Below are 13,226 nucleotides of genomic sequence, written 5' to 3'. Positions count from 1 at the left end.
CTGCCAGCACCCGGCCCATATCCCTCCAAACTCTTCCTATTCATATACCCATCCAAATGCCTCTTAAATGTTGCAGTTGTACCAGCGTCCACCACTTCCTCTTCTGCCACTCATCCAATTCCATCATCTGGTCACTGAGTGTAAGGCGGCATTCAAGTGGATTGGACTAGATGACTACTCCAACCCACACAATCCCCCCAATTCACAATAACATGCCCAAAGTGAGCATTGGTCAACACTGCACAGAGATGTGTGTGTGTGTCTATTCAATGACATATAATACTCATGGTATGGTGCAGGAAAGCATTTGTTTGACCTGAGATTTTCCTGGACTTTGGAACTCAACAGCTGAATGACTAAGAAAACTATTCCTCAGTATCCACAATTTTGTACATTAATATGTAGTATACAGTGACATCATGCAATGTGACTTCTCTAAATTTACTTCAAGAACACTAGCCACAGATATTCAACCTTTTGTAATAGCTTCTAAACCAAAGCTCTAAACATGCTAAATATTGTTTACAGTACAAGGGCTTAGGATGAGACATGCCAGCCTGCAGAAATGGCTGAGGTACATGTGAAAAAGCCATCTGCCTAATGCATTCAATTGAAAAAATCTGCACTCATAAACTTACTGGCTTCAAGGTCTTTGAACTGGAATAAGAGCAAGATTCAGTAAAACCTCCTGCCTTAATGCAGCATCTTCAGTGTCAAAACTGTGTAAATTGTGGTTAAAAAATAAGTCAAAACATTCAACATAATTATAGAGTGAAAAATAGGATCTTTTTGGCAGATTCTTACAGAACAAGACCCTGGATGTGATTTGTTTTCAAAATAATGCAAGTTTAGGAAAAGCGCGGAATTAGTTATTTAATATTTCAAGCATGTTTTGGTGCTACAACCTTCAAAGAGACTGAATGGAATTTACCAGTGTTAACCTGCCCAATCACATACCAAATGCACTTTGGCTAATAAACCAAGTGCTTTGAGAAATTACAAGAGCTTAGTCTATCAGGTCAATGTTATCACAGTGCTGCAGTATACTCACTGCTTCTCGCAAAAGAAACATAATCTTAGGTAAGTAAGAAAGATTTACAAACAAGTTATCTTTCACCTTGTGTTAGAGAATAACTGAATAATTGTTCTTCTCAAAACAAGCCAATTACTCTAAATTTTCGCTTTAGAAAATGGACATTTGCATAAAAATACAAATATATATGATACATTACTGAACCACTGAGTTTTTCTTATATTATTACTTTCTTAAATAAGTGCTTATGTTATGTTAGATGCTGATCAACAAAGGAGCAGTCTTCACTTGTAACCTCTCCCTGTTCCAGTCTGGAACATGACACATGTCAGCCAATGATAAATGGTTCCGTAGTGTGTGTAATTTCAGGCGCAATGCCCTTGAGATGTTCAAACCCTCGCTCACAAATGCTACTGTGGGACTAAACCAAAGAAGCTATTTTTTCATGTTTTGATAAGAAACAAGAAAAAAGATAAAATAAATAAAAAGTTATGCTTTCCCTTGCAGCACATTAAAAAGCTAATGTCCATCTTTTCGGGAGATTTGACTTCACCCCATTTCCTACGTTGTTGTCAGATCAAATGCTGTGGTCAAGTGAAGCATTAAATAATCGCTGATACTAAGCATTTAAAGATGAAGCTTAACAGTTTCATGAATCTGAATTTTAATTGATGCTTTACGTACTGATATTGTTCGGATTTCAAATGTTCACCTGTAATTTCAGTTGTAGATTAATATTAAAAGTTCATCTCCAACACGAATGTGCCAGCTGGCTATTTATTTAAATGTTTTAGATAGATGTGTTGACACATCAAAGATTACAGATTAAGATAAAAATCCTGTGTTACAGTGACATTGTGTTTTGCGGACATGGTTAATAAACAACAGTTTATCTTCTAGAGCATGAAATAGCTTGAAACTGCTCTTTTACTGGGCTGTGTAACTAGTGTTAAATCAAAGAATTCAGTGTGACATTAAACAGCTTAAATAATGCAGACATTTCCCTTTTAAAAGGAATATGGAAACTGTAGATTAGTAATAGTGATAGGCTGCTCTCTGACAGCTGAATGGAGCCTATGTTGTCTCCGTTGCATTGTTTCTCATTTGCAGCTATTTGCATGCCAATTATTTTAAAACAAATATTGGGTTCCAGTTTTTTCCTTGACAAATAGTCTGCAGGGTTTTAATTGGATCTAACCAGTTGCAAGAGCTATGAGGGTTAGAACGGAGACAGATGATGCCTTCAGAAGAAGCTGCAGGGTGCTTCAGTGCAGATTTACCAATTACTGCATTATCCGTAATGCACTCTAAATTTGCTAAACACAGCACCAAAATACAAGCCACAGGCAAACAAGAAAGTAATATCTTACTGAGCATTAAAAAGAAATTTCATCGTGGGCGGATTCACTTTTTGCTTATCTACTTGTCCTATTAATTACCATTCTTTGAATGATGATTTTACCCTGGTTATGAAAATGTAGGCATTACATTTAAAGGGAAATAAAAGTACTGTGCGTTCATACAGGTGCGGAGACATTGGCACTCAGGCTTTCCCTAATCACATTCTGAGACCAGTCATTGTTTACACCCCTGTTTGCACCCGTTCTTCCTACACCTTTGCTCACCGGTGGTTTGCAGAGTTACCGATACTACTGCTTTTGTGTCAGGAACTAGCACGTCCTCAAAGTTTGGTGCAACTAAAGAAAGAGACATATGGATGTTAACTTGACTAAACTTTTGTTCTTGATGAAGAGCTTATGCACTAAACGTAGAGTCTCCTGCTCCTCGGATGCTGCCTGACCAGCTGGGCTCTTCCAGCACCACACTCTTGACTCTGACCTCCAGCAACTGCAGTCCTCACTTTCTCCTGAACTTTTGTTCTTGACAGCACTACTTTTCAGATATGTTTCCAGTTGGCTTGCACCTTCAGACAAGAGCTTAAACACACTACACTGGGAAAGGAAAGATTTCCTTTATCTTTTATGACTTACAAGCAGGAAGATTTCCTCCTATCACTGTTTCCTTTTGTGAATAGTTCTGTGATTTCCCAAGAACTGTGTATGATGGATATCTGGAACAAAAACAGGAATTGCTGGAGGGACTCAGCAGGTCTGGCAGCATCTGTGAAGAGAAAACAGAGTTAATGTTTCAAGTCTGGTGACTTCTTCAGAACTGTTCTGACAAAGTTCACTGGACCTGAAACTTAACTCTGCTTTCTCTTGATAAATGCTGCCAGACCTGTTGAGTTTCTCCAGCAATATCTGCTTCTGTATACAATCTGTTCCTGTTCTGTGCGCAGGGAGTAACATTCATTGGACAGTTGATCAAGCAATTGCAGTTGAACATCTGCCATCCATTAAAGATTATGCACCTGCAAATTTCAGCAGTGTGTATCGAGCTATAAGTGTAAATAAATTGAAGTATCCACAGCACATCAATATCAACATGAAGTTTATTTTTAAAAAAAACTTGCATTCATACAGCACCTTTAACATTGAAAAACTTCCAAGACATTTCACAGAAAGATAATGAGTCACAAGTTGACGCCAAGACAATTGGAGGGATCGCGAAATGTTTTCACAAAACAGAAGGCAAAATATCCAGTTGAAAGCAACGACATGGAATTGCTCCTGGCATAGAGTCATTCATGAGTGTGGGATGAAGAATCAGGAATCAAATCAGACACCCCATTTGTGGAGCTACCTTTTTTTTAGCCAATCATACTTGGAGTGATGTGAATTGGTCTCTGCTGACCCTTGCACTCAATTCTCCCATCTCTGCTGCTATGAAGTAAAGCTCAGCTTTGGATGCAAAGTCTCGCCCTTTTAAGAGTCAAGAGAACTTTACTTTCATGCACTTTGCTGTTTTTTAAGCAATTCTTTTTTAGGGCAAACAGGCCTTAAGGGAATTAAAGAATCTTAAGAGAATCTAAAGTATTTGACCAAACACTGGATGCATCTATTCACTCTTGGGAATCTTGAACTCAGGCTGCCCTACATGGAACATTGTAGTTGTAAGGAAACCGGAGATGTTATAAAGTATTGACAAAACAAAGTTGAATAATATTTAAGTGAAATTTATGTAGGTATGTATTTGACTCAGAGTTAATGATCCTTTAGTGCAGTTTAATGTCACAATCTTTAGAAACAACTGAGAAATAGTGCCAATCAGCTGGACAACATCTTCAAGACAGCTGTAAAAACAAACTGGATCTCTTTTATAAACAGTCATGGTTGTGATCCATCACTTATTATCTGTTTTTCAGATGAAACCTCACATCCTGATTTCTTTTTGAGGGGTGTGTGTCCGTCGTGCAATATTAAAGAGAGTAAATAGAAGCTTCTTGTCTCCAGAATTTGAACATGTATTCTTGTGGTTTCTGATCAAAAGTAAATGAATAATAATTACCTCAGGGGAATAACTGTAAGTTTTATCTTATGAGGGAAAGAAGAAATGCATTTGAAAAAAGTTTAGCTTACGGGTGTGATCACATTGAGAAGAAACTTTTTTGAACTTTTAATTTCTGTTTTTGTATAATAATGGATTCTTTTCTCCAAACAGGGAATGAAATTCAGGGGAGAGAAGGCTGAGTGAATGGGGTTTAAAGTTTGCCATTCACTAAAGATAATGCACCTGTAATTTTCAGCAGTATATTTCATGCTTTGTGTGCCAATAAATCCAAAGAGTCTGCAGCAAATCATTGCCAACATCAAGTTGATTAAAAACAACTTGCATTCATATAGCACCTTAAGATTGGAAAACTTCCAAGGTATTTCACAGAATGGGTCACAGTTGACACTGAGACACTTGATACCAGACAATTGTTTGGCCTCTGTCATATTTGCGGACTTCCTGTAATATTCACACCTATGTCTTTCTTCATTGGTTGCATTTTCCGCTTCGACTCTCCGATGTGTGGGCATCCTATGAACTACCACAAAGGTCAGCAGAGAGGTTGACCCTTGAAAACTCACTCCAAAAACAGGTCAACTTATACATCAAGTTTAATAATGAACAGTACATCTGTGTGCACAGATGATCACAAGTTTGAAATGTCTTTGACACCTGACAGAAAGAGCAGGAATGTCTCAAACTCCCACACATCTATTGCAATGCAGCATATCTTTCCTACTAATTATTAGATAATTGTAATTAGCCTTTGTAGGATGCAGACTTGAGGTTGACCACTCATGTGAATGCGACATGGGCTGACTGAAAGTGGGTTTGGTTTATACTCAGAACATGTTCAAACACAGGGTTCTTGGAAGTAGCAAAATGGGGCTGGCTTATATACTACGTAGATTTATATATTATGTTTTACAGTATCTAGCATTAAAACTTGATCTTCAAAGTGACTGATGAAGTTTGTGGGGCCCTCTTGACTTGGTGAAGCTTCACGAACTGTGTGAATCAAAAATAGCTCCTGATAAAGGTGCAGAGCGAAATATATTGTTTGCTCTCTAAGTGCAGATGGAAACGCTAGCTACAACTGGTGGAATTGGTTCTTTGGATGAACACTGGGACCTCTATTACCTGATAGGTCAATAATGCTGGAAGATTGATCTCAATTGGCAGCAGATTGAACAGGCAACATTTGAAAATTACAGTCCATGCTGAATGCATGGAAACATAGTTTTAATTTAAATACAAGTAGATCAGCGCTAAGCAGCAACAAACAGATATTGGCTCTGCCTTCAGGCAGGACAGTTAACTCTCTGGCTATAGAAGTTTATTTTGTCTTTTATAAAGCACTCAGCCTTGGGTAGAATCTTGCAACACATCACCATTGAGTTTGGGTTGTGGAGGGATTGTTTAATCAGATGGGAATCCTGCCACCTTCTTGACTCCACCCTGATTAAAATCTATGTTGGGATGGTCCATGGATAGCCTTCCTGCCTGGCCTCCAGTTGCAAATAATGCCCACTAAAGGGCTGTGCTTCATTGCTGCTGGCGCCAACCTGACAGTGGGCAAAAAAGGTTTCACCAGGTGAGGAGCAAGACACACAAACCCTTTTGGGGCTCCTTGGGGGTTCTTGGAGAAGCTGGGGAAGTCCTGTATATCACTGGCTGATCATGGTATTTGGTATTGTACCCCTTCACTTCCACAAGGGTCTGTCCTACATCCTGCCAAACATCAGGCTAGTGGTTTACCAATGTTCCTTATCTCTAGTGTATAATTAAACATAGTTAAGTTGATTACAGAACATATTTCTACAGGCCAAAGTGTTTGAATACTGAAAATATAATGCAAAATTTGTTAATGCTGCACAATGAATGTAAATTGATTAAAATGCAAACAGGAATGAACTGCTTTTCACTTCTGTTTTTGTTATTCCTTCATTCTGTACTGTATTGTTTCCAAGTTATTTGCAAAATCATAGTATTCTAATTATGCCGATATATTGTAGCGCAAAGCCTGTGATAAATACCTTACCGAACATGTAGTCTGTCATCTTAACAGAAGAGATCCTAAGAAAGTCATTGCACATTTATACATTTGGAACAGAAAAGTGAGATGTTTTAGGAAAGTCCATGGTACTCTTGTGCACTACCTTGATGCATTATATTCTGAGATACAGGTAAATTACATCAAGCATCCCATAATTCATGATTTTTTGGCTTTTATAGAAAAAGAAGGAAAAAACAATGAGATGTTTGAAGTAAAATCAATTTTATTATTTTGTATTTCTCTACTTCCCTTGCTATGATTCATGCTATTGTTTCAAGTGAACAGCAAAGATTTATACTTCTGTTTAGAACCAGTTACTCACTTAACTTCAATTGCAAATCTTTCTGGGAAGCTTTGTTCTAAAGATTGCCTTGGTGTTTATGAAACTTAGCACACTCTCATGATTTCCAGTTGGTTACTCCTTAGGGACAAATTAGTCACTCTTAGCTGGAAAAATGGTGAGTCAATAGTCTTGCATTATAATTGCTGTCTATTGACCCCGGATGATTCCACATCAGAATGGTTGTGATGGATCCTTTGGTTGAATAGCACATTATCATTAAAATGGCCAAAGTAGCACAGAATCATTGAGCTGTGGAATCTTATCTGAACATGGATCATCACTTTTAAGGGTTGGAGATGAGATAAAGGAGTAAATAGCATCTCAAACTTTTAGACCATTTCTATCTGATCAAAACTATTTTAAAATTAAGCGTATTAGAATTAGAGTCCCTACCGTGTGGAAACAGGCCATTTGGCCCAAAACATCAACAGCGACCCTCCGAAGAGTAACCCACTCAGACCCATTCACCTACACCAATTACTTTAGGCTTCCCCTAACTAATGCACCTAGCCTACAAATCCCTGAACATTTTGAGTAATTTAGCATGGCCAATTCACCTAACCCACACATCTTTGGAGTGTTGCTGTTACATTTTGTAAAATGCAATTCTTTCGTAAAACGTTTCACAGAAATGCACAAATTGGCATTGTACACAGAGTCCCAAATTCAAAATTAGATGGAGCATGTAATTCTATAAATCAAAGTAAACTTTTCTTTGAAATATTTTCAGCTCAGGCATAGTACCTGGTGAGTGCAGGTCCCCAGAATAAGCCACCAATAACTAGATAAGAGATCTTGTCCTGATAGCTCGGGTGCAGGAATGCCTATGATATATTAAGGGGAACTCAATTGAGACTGTAATTAAATCACATTTTTGATGATATAACAGTAACTTTACTCTGCCTCTGGAGTAAGCTATACCTGATCTGAAGATGTTGAATGTGGATATTAAATCCAAAAGAGCACTCCTCACTTTTATAAGTAGAGAATTCATTTCCCCAAAGGTCTGTTTAGAATGCAGAGGGGGCAGAGGGAATTTCTATAGACTATGGATGAAAAGAAATATTAATTTCATTGGCCAACCCTGTACTTTGATAGTGAATAGTTCTAACTGAAAGATAATTTGATTAGCATTTGTAAGGAAGAGCTGTGCAGTCAATGCTTCATTCCAGTACACTCTAAAAGAGCCATTATTAATAACCACCTATTAAAACGTTACTATGGTCTTAATACATGAGCAGATGAAAATGTCAATTTTGCTGTGAAGAAGGTGACTTTGGATTCGATTCTAATTCAGGCAGCAATTCGGCTGGGGATTTTCGAGGTTGTTTTTGGATTTATTTAACAATCTGTATTCGTGTATCTTTTCATCCTGAACAGGAAGCTGATAGTTGAACCATTAAGCTATGTAAGACCCAGTAATGAATTTCCAGCACTTCCAGTAGAGAGATGAAATAAATGTCTTTTATAAGTTAAGCAATTAGAGTTTTACAAATGCTGCCATTAAAACCATCGTGTTCAAGGAATCTACAATCAGTGTCTATCTTTACAACCAGGAACAAACATACACAATTATTCTTCTCTGTTTAGTTATACTTTATATTAAGAGGGACTTTTTTTATTACAAAAATGTAAGTTTGCTGTTATACTTTTTTCAATACTGTTTTATAGCCTCTCTTTTTGGGTGAGGTAGATTTTGGCAGTGCATCACCACATTGACAAAAAGAAAAAAACAGCTGCAATTTTCTGCTTGAATATCTCACTGACTAAGTCCATTGATCATCCCTTCTGTTTGTGCAGGAGAAGTGTTTTTCTCACTAATAACTCATACCTTCTCCTATACTTTTGTTGTTGGTCGGGTCTTTGCGTAATTCCTTAGAGAGAGCACTAGATTGAAGTTATTTTATGCTTGAGCTCCCATGGTCCCAATTTTAAAATCTTCATGTCAATTTTCACACATCACTGTCGAGTACTGAATGTTATGGAATTTTCAGCAGAGGCTAGAGAGACAATTTATACATGACCTGGGCCGATCAGACCACTCAGCATAAGGTGAAAGGTGAACGTGTAATTAATGTTGGTTTAGAGACATGATGGCAGATTCAGCCCCCCAAAAACTAACCACTGACAAATTATTCTTATAGTATTTTGACATAATAAATCCTTCAGCTCTTGTGTTGTTGCCACTGGAGTTTTTGTCTTATTTAATAGAATTTTTTTTAAAATGAGTGCTGTCTTTTAAATCTGTAAACCTGCAATATCGTGCAAGCACGTAAAGACTTTCGAGACATCCCCGTTCAGAATTTTTGATATATTGACCACTTTAACCCACTGCTCTGTGGTGTCTGAGAAGTGATCACCTTTGTTGTAAATATAATCAATCCTTATTTGAATGATTTGACGGTCATTTTTGCCCTTTGTTGGAAAACTTAATGTCCATTACATTGCTGATGCCATGTTTACTGTACAGCTGGCAGATCACAAGATGTTCTTAGCATGTAAATTGAATCATTTAAAATTATAATGCCATTTAATAGTCTGTAATATTAAAAAAAACAGGCTGGATAGATCACTAGGTGAAGTTCATGACCAAAGCAGAGTAATACGCCTACAGCTATGTAAATCCTTGCTAGTTGGTTAAAAGCAGCTCTCTCCATGCCTCCAGTGAAAATTCCTTGATGAAATATCACCTTTGCTGTAACATGTTATTTATGGTTACTTTGTTAATTGAGAAACCATAATCTTTCTTAAGCCAAGTATTTTTTTTTGCATGCTTCCCAGAAAGAAGACCCACAATTGTGTCTTGTGAAGAACTGACCTGTTCTCAATCTGTTAGATTGGAAACATGATTCATTTTCTTACAAGGTTTACTGGTGACTATAATCAACTGTGCAGTCAATCTCTTGATTATGGATCAGACAACTTCAATTTAGAATGCATGTATATTCATCTGATTTCTTTTGTTCATTTAAGACCATTGCTGATCTGAAGAGCAAGAGGCCATATTTGTATTTAGTGAAAATAAAATACTACAGATGCTGGAGGCCTGAAATAAAAGCAGAAAGTGCTAAACAAACTCGGCATGGAACCCGAAAATGAGCCGTTTCAGATTTGAAATGTTTATTTTTCTGCAAAATTGCTGCTGGATCATCGGAGTTGGGACATCTTGTTGCAACTGTACAAGATGTTGGTGAGGTTACATTTCAATTATTGTGTGCAGCTCTGGTCACCCTACTATAGAAAGGATATTACTAAACTAGAAAGAGTGCCGAAAAGATTAACTAGGATGCTACCTGGACTGGAAGGTTTGAGTAAGAAGGGGAGGTTGGATAGGCTGGGACCTTTTTTTTCCTGGAGCATGGGAGACTGAGGTGTATAAAATTATGAGAGACATGGATATGGTAGATAACCAATAGCTTTTTGCCATGTTAGAGGAGTCTAAAACTAAAAGACATTAGTTTAAGGTGAAAGGGCAGAGGTACAAAAGGGTCCAGAAGGGCAATCTTTTCACACAGAAGGTGGTGAGTGTCTGCAACAGGCTGCCAGAGGTAGTGATGGAAACAAGCACAATTTTGTCATTTTAGAAGCATTTGGACAAGTACATGGATGGGATAGGTATGAAGGGACATGGACCAAATGTAGGCAAATGGAACTAGTTTAATTGTGAAAACTGGGCAGCATGGACAAATTGGTCTGTAGAGTCTGTTTCCATGCTGTAGACATCTATGACTTGATGATCTTTTGACTTTATCCAGCACTTTGCTGGTTTTTTTTCATTTAGTGAATATTTTAACAAAAAAAAGTAGACAAAGCAAGACAAGATTTAATGTTGGCAAGAAAATCTAACAGACTATTTGTGTATATTTGATTCTTCTTGAAATATTTCCTAAAATTTGGATGAGAATACAGTAGAAAAAAGAATTTAAGCTGTTAAAGGTCAATTATAAAAGTTTTTGAGCAATTCAGGAAGAGAATATTTTACTGCAGGACAGACTTGAGTGACAATTATTTTGAAGTCGCATCAGAATAGTGAATGAAGCTCTAACCCAAACTATATTTACAGTGGTCATTGATTGGTATCACGCAGTATAGTATAGGTAAAGTCTCCATAACCCCAGAGGACCATAAGATTGCTCTCTCATGAGACCGTTTAAACTGAGGATGACCATACCTCAGATGAGGGGCGAGATTGAAAAACAAAACCTCCACGGTAACTACAGCTGTTTCAGGGATTGAACGCATGCTGTTTACATCACAAACCAGCTGTCCAACCAACTGAGCTAACTGACCCACCCTGTATAGTATTTATGGCTGAAGAATATGGTCCAACAGCATAGAATTCATGGTGGGTTTGTGACTCATAGCAAGGATCCCTCTGACCAGCAGACCTACTGCAAATAGTTCAGCAGCCTTGGCATAATGGAGTAAATATAGATGAGGAGAGATAGATAGAGGACAAGTCGTGATTGACATGTCTCATGTGATTGGAATAGACTACAGGGACAGTCTACCACTACCATTTTCTCTGTACCTAATACCACATACTGTGCTAAGTAACATTAAGCATTCTCCTAGAACATTTTAATTGTATATGTGTAACCCTTCACGAGACCGCCATCAATTGAATAGTATACCTAAAAAGCAAAGGTTGTCACTTTATGAATTTGAAAATGGTACGTGATCTGTAGAAGAATATGTTGCATCTCAATGCACGATTCATAGGGGATACGCATTCTGCTTTCATTCTGAAACAATGTAGTGCTGCTGTTTCCTGAGAGAGAAATAAAAATGGATGATTATCTCTCAGGAGATGTAGTTTATTCAATGCCACCATTGCTAATGATACCACTACATGATTCCACGCTCTGGAAAACAGCTACAAGAAGGCATATGGGTGAGATAGATGTAGTGTTTGGCTAATCTTGTCTGATCACAGATCCTGGTATAGCATTTGCTTTAACCTCTGGGTGGATTAAAGAGTCAAATAGCTGACTATTGACTCTCAGAGAAAATTTTAAAGAGAGACTAGATATTTGCTCCTAGCTATGGCTACATGCATACCAAAAGTTCTTAGGTATTTTAAGTCATGTACATAACCTGTTTGAACTTAGAACTATTTCTGCATTGCTTTGAGCTAAATAAGATATATAGCAATTCGATTGAAACAGAACATGAGAGTTTTCACTGAGAAGACATTTGAGGTATTTCTGAAGAGGTTTTATCTACTTGGGTGGGTCAGTGTCTCATGTTATCTGCTTGAAATGGTGTGCAAATTGTTAGCAGTGTGGTGTACAATAATTCTTTTTATTATTCTTTCACAGAATGAAGGCCAGCATTTGTAGCTCATTAAATTTACGTGACAGAAGATGAGACACAACAGATTTGATACTTATATTATCAAAGTGGAATGCGGCCATCCAAGATCATTGAGGGATTAGATCAATTTTAAAGGACTATATATAATGTCTCCAAAAATGTGTTGTTTATCAACTTTGAAGTTTGTACTCATTAATTTTGGGGACATAATTGGAACTAACTAAGCAGTATTTTAACTCGTGTGGGCCATTACCAGGCCCAAGAACTTCAGACCAGAAAATGCAAAGTAGATTCCCCTTTACATTGTCCTACATTGTGTCTACATCTTAATCTCTGAAATGTATTCCCAAAATATTACTCACTAATGCCCTTTAGGGAAGGAAACTGCTATCCTTACCTGGTTTGGCCGATATGTGACTCCAGACCCACAGCAATATGACTAACTCTTTTAGTGTCCTCTCAAAAATTAAGGACGGGCAATAAATATTTGCCTAGCCAGTAATGCTCACATCCCATAAATGAATGAAAAAAAAATTAGAACCAATAGGAATATCGCCACTTCCCATACTTTGTACCAGTACCTATAAATTACTTAAATATCAAGGATGATGGCTAGCTTCATATTGTGCACCAGCATTCATCAACCCAAAGTCTAACCACTAATAAGAGAGGGTTCAAAACACTAAAGAAAACACTTGGGTATGTATTTGAGTTAACATAACACTTAAGGCTACAGATGAATCAGAGGATTTAACACCAGTATAATAATACATTGTATTCCTTTGAGGTCAAGCCTGGAGAATGTTCTTGGCTTTGTCTTCTCCTCAAACAGACTGTCTCAAATCCAATCTCAATGTGTCAACAAACCACCCAATAGAAGTTTGTTGCAGCACTGGGACATTCTGCTTGAAAATTGTGGCAACAGCAAAGACCAAGACACAGGGCTGAAAGGAAAAAACAGAAATTGTTAGAAATGCTTAGTAGGTCTGGTAACATATGTGGAGAGTTATCAGGGATTGCGTTTCAGGTTGAGTGACCTTTCTTCAGTGTTGAGGTCATCTGTAGAAGAGAAGAATACAAAAACA

The 13,226-nt window shown here is 37.5% G+C and overlaps 1 long non-coding RNA gene across 1 annotated transcript; it reads left to right on the top strand.

The window, feature by feature from the left end:
• Positions 1–1,024: 1,024 nt before the first annotated feature.
• Positions 1,025–12,560, top strand: LOC140469164 (uncharacterized). The gene is made up of 3 exons (XR_011955996.1): positions 1,025–1,080; positions 9,799–10,015; positions 12,147–12,560. It is a non-coding gene; the product is annotated as an uncharacterized lncRNA (long non-coding RNA).
• Positions 12,561–13,226: the final 666 nt, after the last annotated feature.

This window comes from Chiloscyllium punctatum, chromosome 48, assembly GCF_047496795.1.
Source record: "Chiloscyllium punctatum isolate Juve2018m chromosome 48, sChiPun1.3, whole genome shotgun sequence".
Lineage (NCBI taxonomy): Eukaryota > Metazoa > Chordata > Chondrichthyes > Orectolobiformes > Hemiscylliidae > Chiloscyllium > Chiloscyllium punctatum.
The sequence above is the reverse complement of the archived record's forward strand: the minus strand, read 5'-3'. Positions and strand labels throughout refer to the sequence as shown.